Source organism: Pseudopodoces humilis, chromosome 7 (genome assembly GCF_049639895.1).
Source record: "Pseudopodoces humilis isolate 2021_Gansu_Grassland_sample_001 chromosome 7, ASM4963989v1, whole genome shotgun sequence".
Classification (NCBI taxonomy): Eukaryota; Metazoa; Chordata; class Aves; order Passeriformes; family Paridae; genus Pseudopodoces; species Pseudopodoces humilis.
The window spans coordinates 56,700,142-56,710,954 of record NC_142206.1 but is presented as its reverse complement, the minus strand read 5'-3'; the positions used below and the strand labels follow the sequence as shown (position 1 = coordinate 56,710,954).

General features: G+C 45.5%; 1 protein-coding gene across 1 annotated transcript in view; it reads left to right on the top strand.

The window, feature by feature from the left end:
- Positions 1-1,420: 1,420 nt before the first annotated feature.
- The window catches only part of RHOJ (ras homolog family member J), a 70,575-nt gene continuing 61,182 nt past the window's right edge, over positions 1,421-10,813 (top strand). The window contains exon 1 of the mRNA XM_088057259.1: positions 1,421-1,437. The gene's annotated coding sequence lies outside the window, so the exon portion shown is untranslated. The remainder of the gene's footprint in view (positions 1,438-10,813) is intronic.

Genomic DNA, 10,813 nt, shown 5'->3' with positions numbered 1-10,813 from the left:
TGTCTTCACAGTCTTTAATACAGCTGGGTAGGGAGAAGGAATGTACTTTCCTAAAGGACATTTCCAGGCAAACATCTCTGCCGTAACAGAGAGAAGCCCTGACCTGAGCCCTGAGAACTGTCTGCTGTGCTTGAGTGGCACCAGAAGGACAGTTCACACAGAAATCACAGAATGACAGAGTGGTTTGGGTTGGAAGGGACCTCAAAAAGTCCTTGCCATGGCAAGGACACCTTCCATTAGACCAGGCTCAAAGCCACATCCAACCTGGCCTTGAACACCCCCAGGGATGGGAGAACCTGTGGCTACAGGTTCTGTGGGCAACCTGGGCCAGGGCCTCAACACCCTCACAGTCAACAACTCCTTCCTAGTATCTAATCCAAATCTCTTTTAGTTTGAAGCCATTCCTCCTTGTCCTATCATGCTCTGCTCAAATAAATAGTTCCTCTCCAGCTCTCCTGGAGCCCTTTTTGGTACTGAAAGGTCACAAAATGGTCACTCCAGAGCCTTCTTTTCTCCAGGCTGAACAGCACCAACTCTCTCAGCCTTTCCTGGCAGCAGAAGAGCTCCATCCCTCTGATCATCTTCATGGCCTCCTCTGGACTCACTCCAACAGCTCTACACCTTTCAATTTTAGCACTTTACACTCAGTCCTTCCCAAGTGCTGCAGAGTAGTAGGTCCCACATCAGGAAAATCCCATAAACAGCTACTCTGGCCCCCAGCTCGCACTCAGAGCAACCTGCTTTAGGCACAGCACATGACTCCAAGGCATTTATCTTAGCCAGAGATAACCAGTGGTCACGAGTCAACAGCATGGGCTGCTATTTCTGGCAAGCCCAGAGCCTCACACATCAGCTGGACAACACTTCCCCTTCTGGTTCCCCTACTGTCCCTTGCACCTTTGGCCTGCAAGAGGCTGGAGCTCCAAGTGTCCCTGTCCCTCTGCACAGTGCTGGGTGTGACAGGAGCGTGTTCCCCCCACCATCCTCAAAGCACTGCTGGGTGCAAACCCTGCCAGCACAGAGCCACTGGAGCAGGGGCCACAGTGGCAGGAGAGCATTTCAATCAGGATATTATGCAAACATTGAATGAGAACACAAACCAGACCTTTCATGGAAATAAAAAAGCACTGGTTAAGTTTTCCCTCCTTTCCACAAGCATGCACTCACCCCAGTTCCATCAAAAGCAAGGCAGGCAGTGACATGGTTGAGTGCTGAAAGGCTGTTGCTCTGCTATTCACGGCATGACAAGTGGCAGAAAGAGCTGTCACATGAACCCACTCTCAGATGATTTCCCAATGGACTGTTTTCCAGTCCTCCTTACCTCAGCACAAATTTGGAAAAGGACTGTTAACAGAACCTGGTCAAAAAAGTTGGGAAATATTATGAGGACAGATTTCTGAAGAGCTTGACAGCTCCTTTTCTGGGAAAACCTATAAAGTAAGTTTATTTGTGTTATTCCATGTATTTCACTTTTTTTTCTGGTTTTTTTTTTTTTTTTTGTTTTGGGTTTTTTATTATTATTTTTCACCAAAAATTAAAATGTGTCCCAAAATGATCTTGGTGAAATTGAAAGAGGCATTAAAATGGTAGCAATCTAAGCAGTACTTCCAAACTGGCAAAAAAAAAAAAATAACAGCACTCAAGACATCTAAGAAAGAGGAGAAATGTATGCAAGCACCATGCCATTATTCAGATATTTAATGAATGGCTTTAAATGGGGATTATAATTTGTAATGGTTAACCAATAGCTAAAGTAGAAAAATTGGTTCCAATGAGCATTTTGAAAGTGGATGAAGCTCTGAGGATGAACTACAGGAAGGACAAAAAGGAGGATTTCAAATGTGTGACAGGCTGAAATGAAGCCTCTTACTCCTGCTATTCATTTGCAAACTAAGGATGGGGCTGTCACCCATGACAGAGGGAAAGTCACAACATATTCCAGAACTGCAGCCCTTCCCCTCCTCAGGTAGGGCTGAGAGATCTGCAGAGAGGACAGGAAGGACTGAAATGCTCTTGGAAGATATCTGCTTTCTTTGCTGTTGTGCACCTGAACAGCACCTGCCCCGTGGTTTCCTGGCTCAGCTGATGATGGTGATGAAGGCTGGTGGGCTCAGGACTGAGTGTGGGAGCCTGGCTGTGCTTCACCACCATCACAAGCCCTGCAGCCCAGGGGATACGGAGGAGTTGCTCTGGAGGGCGTGACCACAATGGATTTCTGCAGCTCTGTGCTTGGGTGCCCAGGTGGGAAAAGACAGCAGTGACTGGAAGAAGGCTTCACAGCTGGGACCCCTGGCAAATCCAGGGCAAGACATGGTCACAGGGCTCAGATGAGCAAAGAGGGCTTTGGGAAAAGCTTTTCCAGGGAAATCTTCTACTGGATGACACCTCCTGAGATCAGGCTGTGTCTCCAGATTGCCTGCAGGAAAACTGGGGGCTGTTCTGCTCCTGCCAGTGATGAGCAAAATCCATCACAGAAGTCTGAAGTGTAAATTACTGATGTTCATCAGAGGCTTGTTGTCTTCAAGCCAGTTTCTCTAATATTTTGCTTCATTTGTGAAATAAACCCGCTTGGTTTGAGATGTTTGTTCATCTCCACTCTGTACTGATCCCCTCCTGAGAGAGGACACAGAGGCTTCTGCCCAAAATCCACCACCACAGGCAAGGAGGAGAAATTATATGCTCTCTGCATATCAGAAAATGTAGAGTTCATCCCAATGCAACCCAAATAATCAGGTCTGATGCCTGCAGGGTGCAAATCAGAGATACAAGAAAGAAAACTGATCTTTCTGGACACTTCCTAAAAATTTGCTGTAATATCAACCTGTTGCTCTGAATATACCTGTTGTAATCTGAGTATTACCAAATATCTCCTGAAAACAGTAGAAAAATTATGTTGGAGTTAAGCTCAGTCAATAATATTTCACTGGGAATGGATCCATATATTATTCACTGTAGTTGTCTCCATTACATCTGTTTAATCAAACAAAATTGGAAAATCTTAGGAGTCAGTTTTGCGCACTAAATCTCCAGAGGTATCACCAGTGCAAAATACACTGCCATGAACCAGGTTTGGTCCCAAATGCTCCTAAAATAAGGAAAATAACCCACAGGGATCCCTGCCATTCAATAGCAGGCACTGGGAGCAAACCCAGAGAGCTCTGAGATGGTGGCTAATGTCCAGCCAGGCTCATTTTACATAAATGTGCCATTGTGGGAGAATGGGGTGCAGGGAAAGGGAGCCCTGACCCTTGCAAGCTTCACTGGGCTGTCTCAGCTGATTGCAGCCCAGTGCAGAGCACAGCATCACTCTGCAGGATTCAGCAGCCACGGATCCCCCAGGATACATTATACCTGAATTTCACAAAAGGCCACCGCTAAATAAGCAGAGCTTCCTCCTGAGAGATATCAGCACCCTCTCAGAGAGGAATGAGCCAGACAGTGACAAGAAAGAGGAGGCACAGATGGGTGAAGAGTTCCTAAATCAGCCTGAGTGTGCCATGAGTGCCCACCACGGTGTGTCTGCAGGGCTGAGACTGCTGCTCCTGCCACACATATCAGCACAGGAACACTTACAGCTGCATTACCTGCAGCAAAAGCCCTGCTTCTGACTGTTTTCCACTCTCCCTCCCCCTTTCACTGTATGCTCAGCTATCTGTAGGTCCTGAGGCTTTGACCTAAGGCTTTAACCTTAAGGCTCATGTGATTTTTGGACATTTCAGCAGCCTAGGTAGGGTGCCTACCTTGCTCACTCATTTTACCACCACAGACACCTTTAAAGCAAGAGGATGATTTGGCAATGCAAATAAAACCTCAAATTCCTACAAAAGGAGCAAAGTAACCCACTGCTGCCAGCACTTCTCCCGTAATTCTCATCACTCATCACTTGTGGAAAATCAAGCTGTCCCTATAGCAAGAGCTGAGGAACGTCAGCCAGCAGAAAACCAGTGCAGAGGGGGAAAAAAAGAGCAGAAGAGTTTTCTATGCATTTTCTCCTTTTGAAAGCTCGTTGCCAGGTTAGACCATGGGTGGCAATCAGCAATTTGGCTTAGTTGTGTCATGGGCCCACACCCTTCAAACAAGGCAGGAGCCTTGCCCTGAAGATCAGCAGTATAAATAGACAGAAAAAAAAAAGGAAGGATTCCTCATTCCTGTTTCACTGATGAGGGCTTTGCTTGGATGATCCACTCCTCTTGTGCCAGTCTGAGCAGCAGGTTTGGAAATGGTGCTTCTGGGCTTCATTGCAGTGCTCTGGCACAGGGCTCTGCTGAGAACAGGCTCAGCAAGGAGACACCACATCCAAATTGTGCCATCCCTTTGCTTGCCACCTTGGTCCTCCTCCCGTCTGCCTGCTCCTGGAATGTGGAGGCAGCAGCAGCCTTCTGCTTATTTTTGAGCGGAGGCAGAAAGATCACATGAAGCAAAAAAGCACATTCCCTTCCTGGAAGCAGCCTGCTCCCTTCTTTCCAAGAGAGTAAAAACTCTGCATGAATGTTTTATGAATCAGACGTGTGTTCATTTCAACGATAAAGCCAGCTTGGCAATTTGGGCTGGAAAGGGGGAAGCTGCAAACCTACAGATTCCAGCTGGCATGTTTTTAGACACGAACCTCTTCCCCCATTGGAAACATTACATTTGGACCCATCTAACTTGGGGAAGTTTCTCTGCTTTTAAAGAAATTGCAGATTATGTCCCAAGCATTACTCAGAGGTGAACAAAACAGATTTGTCCCTGTAATGACTCCACTGAGTACCTGCACACACGGCGCTAATTGATCACAGTGTTGGTGCCCTCAGTGCTGCTTGATTTCCTGATTGCAGCCCTTTTACATTCCCAGCAGTCCACCATCTGCAGAGGAAAATGCCATTTCGAGATGCAGAAGAGGCATAGATGAGGTTTCTCTTTGTTTAACCTCCTGCTGTACTGCCCAACCTAAAATAAATGTAATTTAGGAAAAAAATCTCTGTGGAAAACATCATAGGTAGGGAGAAAGAAATTGCCTGAAGTGTTGTTTTTTTCTGCTATGCTAATCCCAGGCAGAATTCTTACCTAAGTCCACTTCTCCCCACTGAGACAGGGAGAGGTAAACAGCTTTTGAGAGAAGAGAAGAGAAGAGAAGAGAAGAGAAGAGAAGAGAAGAGAAGAGAAGAGAAGAGAAGAGAAGAGAAGAGAAGAGAAGAGAAGAGAAGAGAAGAGAAGAGAAGAGAAGAGAAGAGAAGAGAAGAGAAGAGAAGAGAAGAGAAGAGAAGAGAAGAGAAGAGAAGAGAAGAGAAGAGAAGAGAAGAGAAGAGAAGAGAAGAGAAGAGAAGAGAAGAGAAGAGAAGAGAAGAGAAGAGCCATGCAAGAACACAACTAGAAATCAGAGAAGGCAGAGGAAACAGCCAGTGATTTTTCTGGAAGGAAATGAGAGAATTCTGATGCAAACAGGGAGAATATGCACCAGGTGCAGATATTCCAATATCCAGAGGGAACTTTCACACCTCCAAGGAAATCTCATCCTCAAAGTCCAAATTCAAATACCTATGAACAGAAACAGCTGGAAATGCAGACTCTGGGTATGTCCCCCGAGCTGGGGTGTGGGTGACACCCAGAGCACTGTCTGCAGTCAGTGATACTGAATTTACTGTGAGGTAACAGGGAGCACGGTCTGCCCTCCCTGTTCATACACACACACAAACACACAACGTGTGCAGTTCTCATTTTACAGCAGCCCCCTCTGGGAAGCAAGAGGGTTCTCTGCTGGACAGGACATGAAACTTCCTTTGTTTGACCTCCTCTCCCAGAAGCCTCTTGTTTTATTAGCTCATCTTTGCAAGTGGAAATCCAATGGCACTAATTATATCCATGGCAGCAGCTGGAATCAGGGAACCCCCCACTGCTGGCATGGACCACCACGCTGGTGGTGCTGGTGGCAGCTGCCTGGTGGGGTGGGATGGCTGGAGAGAGGCTTGCTCTCTCTCCACAAGCCTCAAAGCTGACTCTCAGCACCTGCCTATCAGGAAGATGCCTCTAAAAAGGCTTCACACAGAGCACTTCCACCCCTCCTGTGGTCACTGTTAAACTATCATATTTTTTTTCTCCTGAATTTGCTGCTTCTGCTTTTCAATACATCAAATTCACTTGAGGTCTCAATGAGCACTTCACTGGGGTGTGAGGCTGATGAATGGGGCTGACAGCAAGAAAGGGGAAGATAAGATGGAGGGAATAAGGATAAAATGTTCTCATTTAATTAAATCTTAGCACAATGTGGAGGGTCATCCAGACAACCCCAGAAAAAACAGGCAGCACCCCAATATCTAAGACTGGAGGTGAGAGATATGATGATTGTGGGGATGTCTTAAAGTCACAAAGATTTTTTTACTGCAAAAGGCTGGCTCTTACAACAACATAGTCCAGGCAAAGTCCTGAATTTGATGGCCAGGGAAACTTGGTTTTGAACAGCACAGTGATAGTTAAGCTTAATATAGTTCTGCTATGTTCAGTCCAATACCAACACAATCCCTGCCCTAAAAAAATCAGAATCTAAATAGATTAGACAAAGGATAAGAAAAATGTGAGAAGATTTGCCTGAAATCAATTTACAGTTCAGTAGTAGTGCCAGAAATTTCATTTCCTCATCAACACTGGTAGGTGGAAGGAGAGTGGCTGAATGTGTCTATTTCTAGCAGCAAGACATAGGGAGAAAAGCTTCACAGCAGTGTTGTCACCTTCAAAATCCCCCACCCTGGGGAACTTCTTAAGGGTGAGAATGTAGAGACAGATCTGCTTGGTTTAGGCCAGGAGAGGATTTAGAAGAACAAGACCTAAGGAAGAGTAAGATCCCCTTAAAATCAGTGGGGTCTGGTGAGGAAAACAGTTAATGCAGAACATTGCTCTGACTGTCAAGTTTTAAACTCCTAAGATTGCACAAAGTTAGACCACTGCATTTCAGGAGGAGCTGGAGAAATGTGGGGGTGGCAGGTTGGCCAGGGGAAGAGAGCAGGGAGAGCATGACAGAGCATCATATCTCTTTTTTCCTCCTGTAAGCTTGCCCAGAAATAGAGAATAGAGTTAATTTGCCGAGATATTGCTAATTGCAGAGCCAATTAAAACATTGCAAGTCCTTCATATCCTGCAGATCTTCTCACCTAAATTTTTTGCACCAGTCTTGAACTTGCTAACCCCCAAGGAAGCAGTCCCAGGCAGCCCTCTCTGACCTGTGCTGATGAAGATGAAGGTCCCCACAGCACATGGGAGTTGGAGATACTCTGCAGTCTTAGGAACAGATCTGCTGCCAGGAAATTCATTAATTAACAAAAGGTCAGAGGCAATTCATCTAGAGCAGGGATTGCCTGAGAAACTTGGCTAGAAAGGTGACATCTTCACAGTGCTCACAGCACCTGCCCATATCTGTTTGTGCCATGGTGCCCTTGGCTAGAAACCTGTAAAAGCAGTGGGAAACCAACTGGGCTGGATACCTGAGAACCACACACATTTAAACAAGATTTCCAAGCATTCAGACTAGTTGGCTTTACTTTGATATTTTTTTGCTTCAGACATGTCTTTCCAAACCATGGCTCGTAACCAGGCTGCCCTTATTGGGTTTGTGAGATGGTAATGACTGAAATCTTGTGAAAAAAGCTGACCAATTCTGACCTGATTAGTGAAATAGCAAAAAAAAAAAAATGCCCTGGATCTAGACTAAATCATCAGACATTCTGATCTTTGCTAATGATTAACAATAACACCATGGCTTCCAGGCTGGGGCTTGAGGGTAGCTCCATTGTTCAGAAGTGCTCTTAGGGGAGCTGAAACTTGCACAGCAGTGCAGAGGGGTCAGCTTAACCTACAGAATTGCCACTTGCCATTTGCAGGTTAACAAATCTTCTGTAAAATGCAACAGGATTGCCTCAAACTTTGCCAGGCTGCTAGATGACAGGTCTGGCCTGTTAATTCAGACAACAAAGTCAGAGCCAACTTGATAAGTAAAACAACAACAACCCCAGAGTAGCAGAAGGGTAAACACTCTCTCAGCCCCCTGAGTTAAGTGCTGTAAAACAACCTGATCAAACTCTCCTGAAACTAAATCAGCGCTTAAAATATTTTGATCCAGCTGATCTAAATTTTGCCAAAGTCATGAGATTAAAGAGAACATGTGTTTTTAGTCTGAATGCAATTCTTATTTTATTATTTATCATAACTCCTCTGAAGCTGCGTATACCACCTATATAGGTAAAGCAAACTTGTAGCACTGAGTTTGAGTTTTGCAGGTCAGATGTCAGCCTCCCCCACCTTCAAGATAAACTCCTCCTGTTGGCTTATTCCAGGCCATCCATTATTTAGGCTCTGCCATCACAGCTGCACTTCCATTGTTCACACTGAGGAATATAAGGCATTTTGTTGATGCATTTTTAACTAAAACTGGTTCCCCACAAAGTATCCTGTGCATCAGAGCTTAGAATTGGAAGGGTTTGCAAAGACCTAAGGAGTTCAGGAAGAATTTCTCCCTTGAAAGGATGGTCTAGCATTGGAATGGGCTGCCCAGGGAGGTGGTGGAGTCACCACCCATGGAAGTGTTGAAGAAATGATTTGATGTGGCACTCAGTGCTGTGATTTAGTTGATGTATGATAATGGAGCAAATGTTGGACTCGATGATCTTGGGAATTTTTCCAACCTTAATGATTCTGGGATTCTCTGATTCTGTGATCCTCCAGTTCAGCCCCTTGATAGCTCAAGAAAACCTTTACATTTTGGAAGAACCTTTTTTTAAAGGGGAAGATAGAATAAAGTCACTTTAATCCTCTAGAAAAAAACAGCAAGGAAATTTCATCATTTAACCTCTTGCAGGAGACGTGGAGGTGGGCACAGTCCTGCTGAGGCTTGCCCAATTGCTCAGGGAGGAATGAGCCACAGGGATTTTGTTGCAGGCCTAAATCTGGCCCAAGTAGCATTAAATCTTGCCTTAACTGGAGTATGTGTGATGTTGAAAAAAGCTTGCAGATAGATTATGCCAGTGTAACACCGGAAGCAGGACAGCTTTTGCTTTTGTCTGATAGAGGCAGTGGGGAGCTGAACCATGAATTGTTGGAATGTTTTTCTTCCTCAGGCTCTGCAGTTACCTTGCAACAGCATGCACCTACATATTTGTCAGATGTTCCTCACAAGGTCAGCAGGCTGTAAGCAAAGGCACAGAGGGGATCAGGGTGCTGGTACCTGCTCAGCTGCACAGACTTGGAGTTTGACCTCAATTACAACTAGAAATAAGCTTGAAGAATAAATCCCTGTAATATGTGCTGCACCTCAGGATTTGAGGTTGCTGATGGTGGAAGTCATCAGCAGAGAAATTGCTTGGAGAATGGGGGTTCTGATGGCCAGAGCTCACAGGTTCTCTTGGATGAAACTCAGGCTTGGGCTGCAGTTTGAAGCTAGGAAGATGCACCTCGTCTCCTAACTCCGTGAAATTTTAGTTTATATATATATAAATAGGAAATCAGCATTTCAGTGATGCCTCTGATAGCAGGTGTGATGCTGGGCCATACACTGCCTGCTCAGATCCTTCTTAACAGCAGGGAGGAGGATGAATGAGGTGAAGGTCACAGGGCAGAAATTACTGAATGATCAAGACTCCTGGTTAAAGACAGCAAACAGAGCTCCCTGGGGCTCCCCAGGGGAACAGACAAACCTTGTTCACATGTTTTATCCATCTCCCATCCCTTGAAGTGTCCAAGGCCAGGCTGGATGGGGCTGGGAGCAACCTGGTCTAGTGGAAGGTGTCCCATGCCAGGGGGATTAGGACCAGATGATCTTTGAGGTTCTATCTAACCCAAATTATTACAGGATCCTATAATTATACCACTTCTTGGGGAAGGTGTCCAGAGCTGATCCAGCACAGATAAATCATTGAAGAGCTCTGACAGACTTAGCCTGTCCAGGGGAGGTTGCAGGTGGGTCTGCCATGCCCCTTCACCACAAAAAAAATTGAAGGACACACATTTTGGGACTACAGAGTTCCATTATAATGGCTGTGTTTGTCTTAATCATGCAGTTTAGGGCTAAAAAGATTTCTTTCTAAGGCTGGGTTGGTCTTTGCACTTCCAGGTGTGCAGTACCTCAAGCTTGTGTGTACTTTTGGGCATTTATCTCTCACCAGGTGTGAGCAGGGCAGGGGGAGTGTTTATCACCCGTGGAGCGCCAGCAGGGGAGTGTTTCCCCCTCTCAAAGCCTTCCAGGCTCGTGCAAGGGAAATGCAGCCAGCAGGATGTGCTGGGCTGCTGCACTGGGGTTTGTGTCAGTGTCTGGCTCGCTTCTGCTGGAAATTGCAAAATCTTTCCTGTGCAAGGAGCGGGAAGTTTTGCCCTCTGTGTACATGCAGATTGGTGTGCATTTAAATGGGGAGAAGACTTAGTGAAGCACCGGAACAAACCAGAGGAGGGGGAAGGAACCGTGTAGTTCAAAGCTGGTTTTTCACAGACTGCTATACAGCTATACAGGGGTGTTTTTTGTTTGTTTGTTTGTTTAATTTTTTAATTTCTCTAACTCTTAATTCCACTTTATTCTTTCTGTCTGTGTTTACATCTCTACATTAGGAGGGGGAAATCTGTCTTTTGGGAGGGAGGGGGGAAAGCGGGAATGAGGGGAAAGGCAAGAGAAACTTTCTGAGTGTGTCTGAACTGAAAAATGAGTTATTTTTTCTTTATAACAAACACTTTAAAGAGCTATAGAGACAAACAGTCAACATTATCTAGCCAGTATATCTCCTCTCTGCTTCTCCACCTCCCCCTTTCTCTTTCCCAAATGGGAGAAAATACCTAATTGAGATCAGAGGAGGTCTTGCCT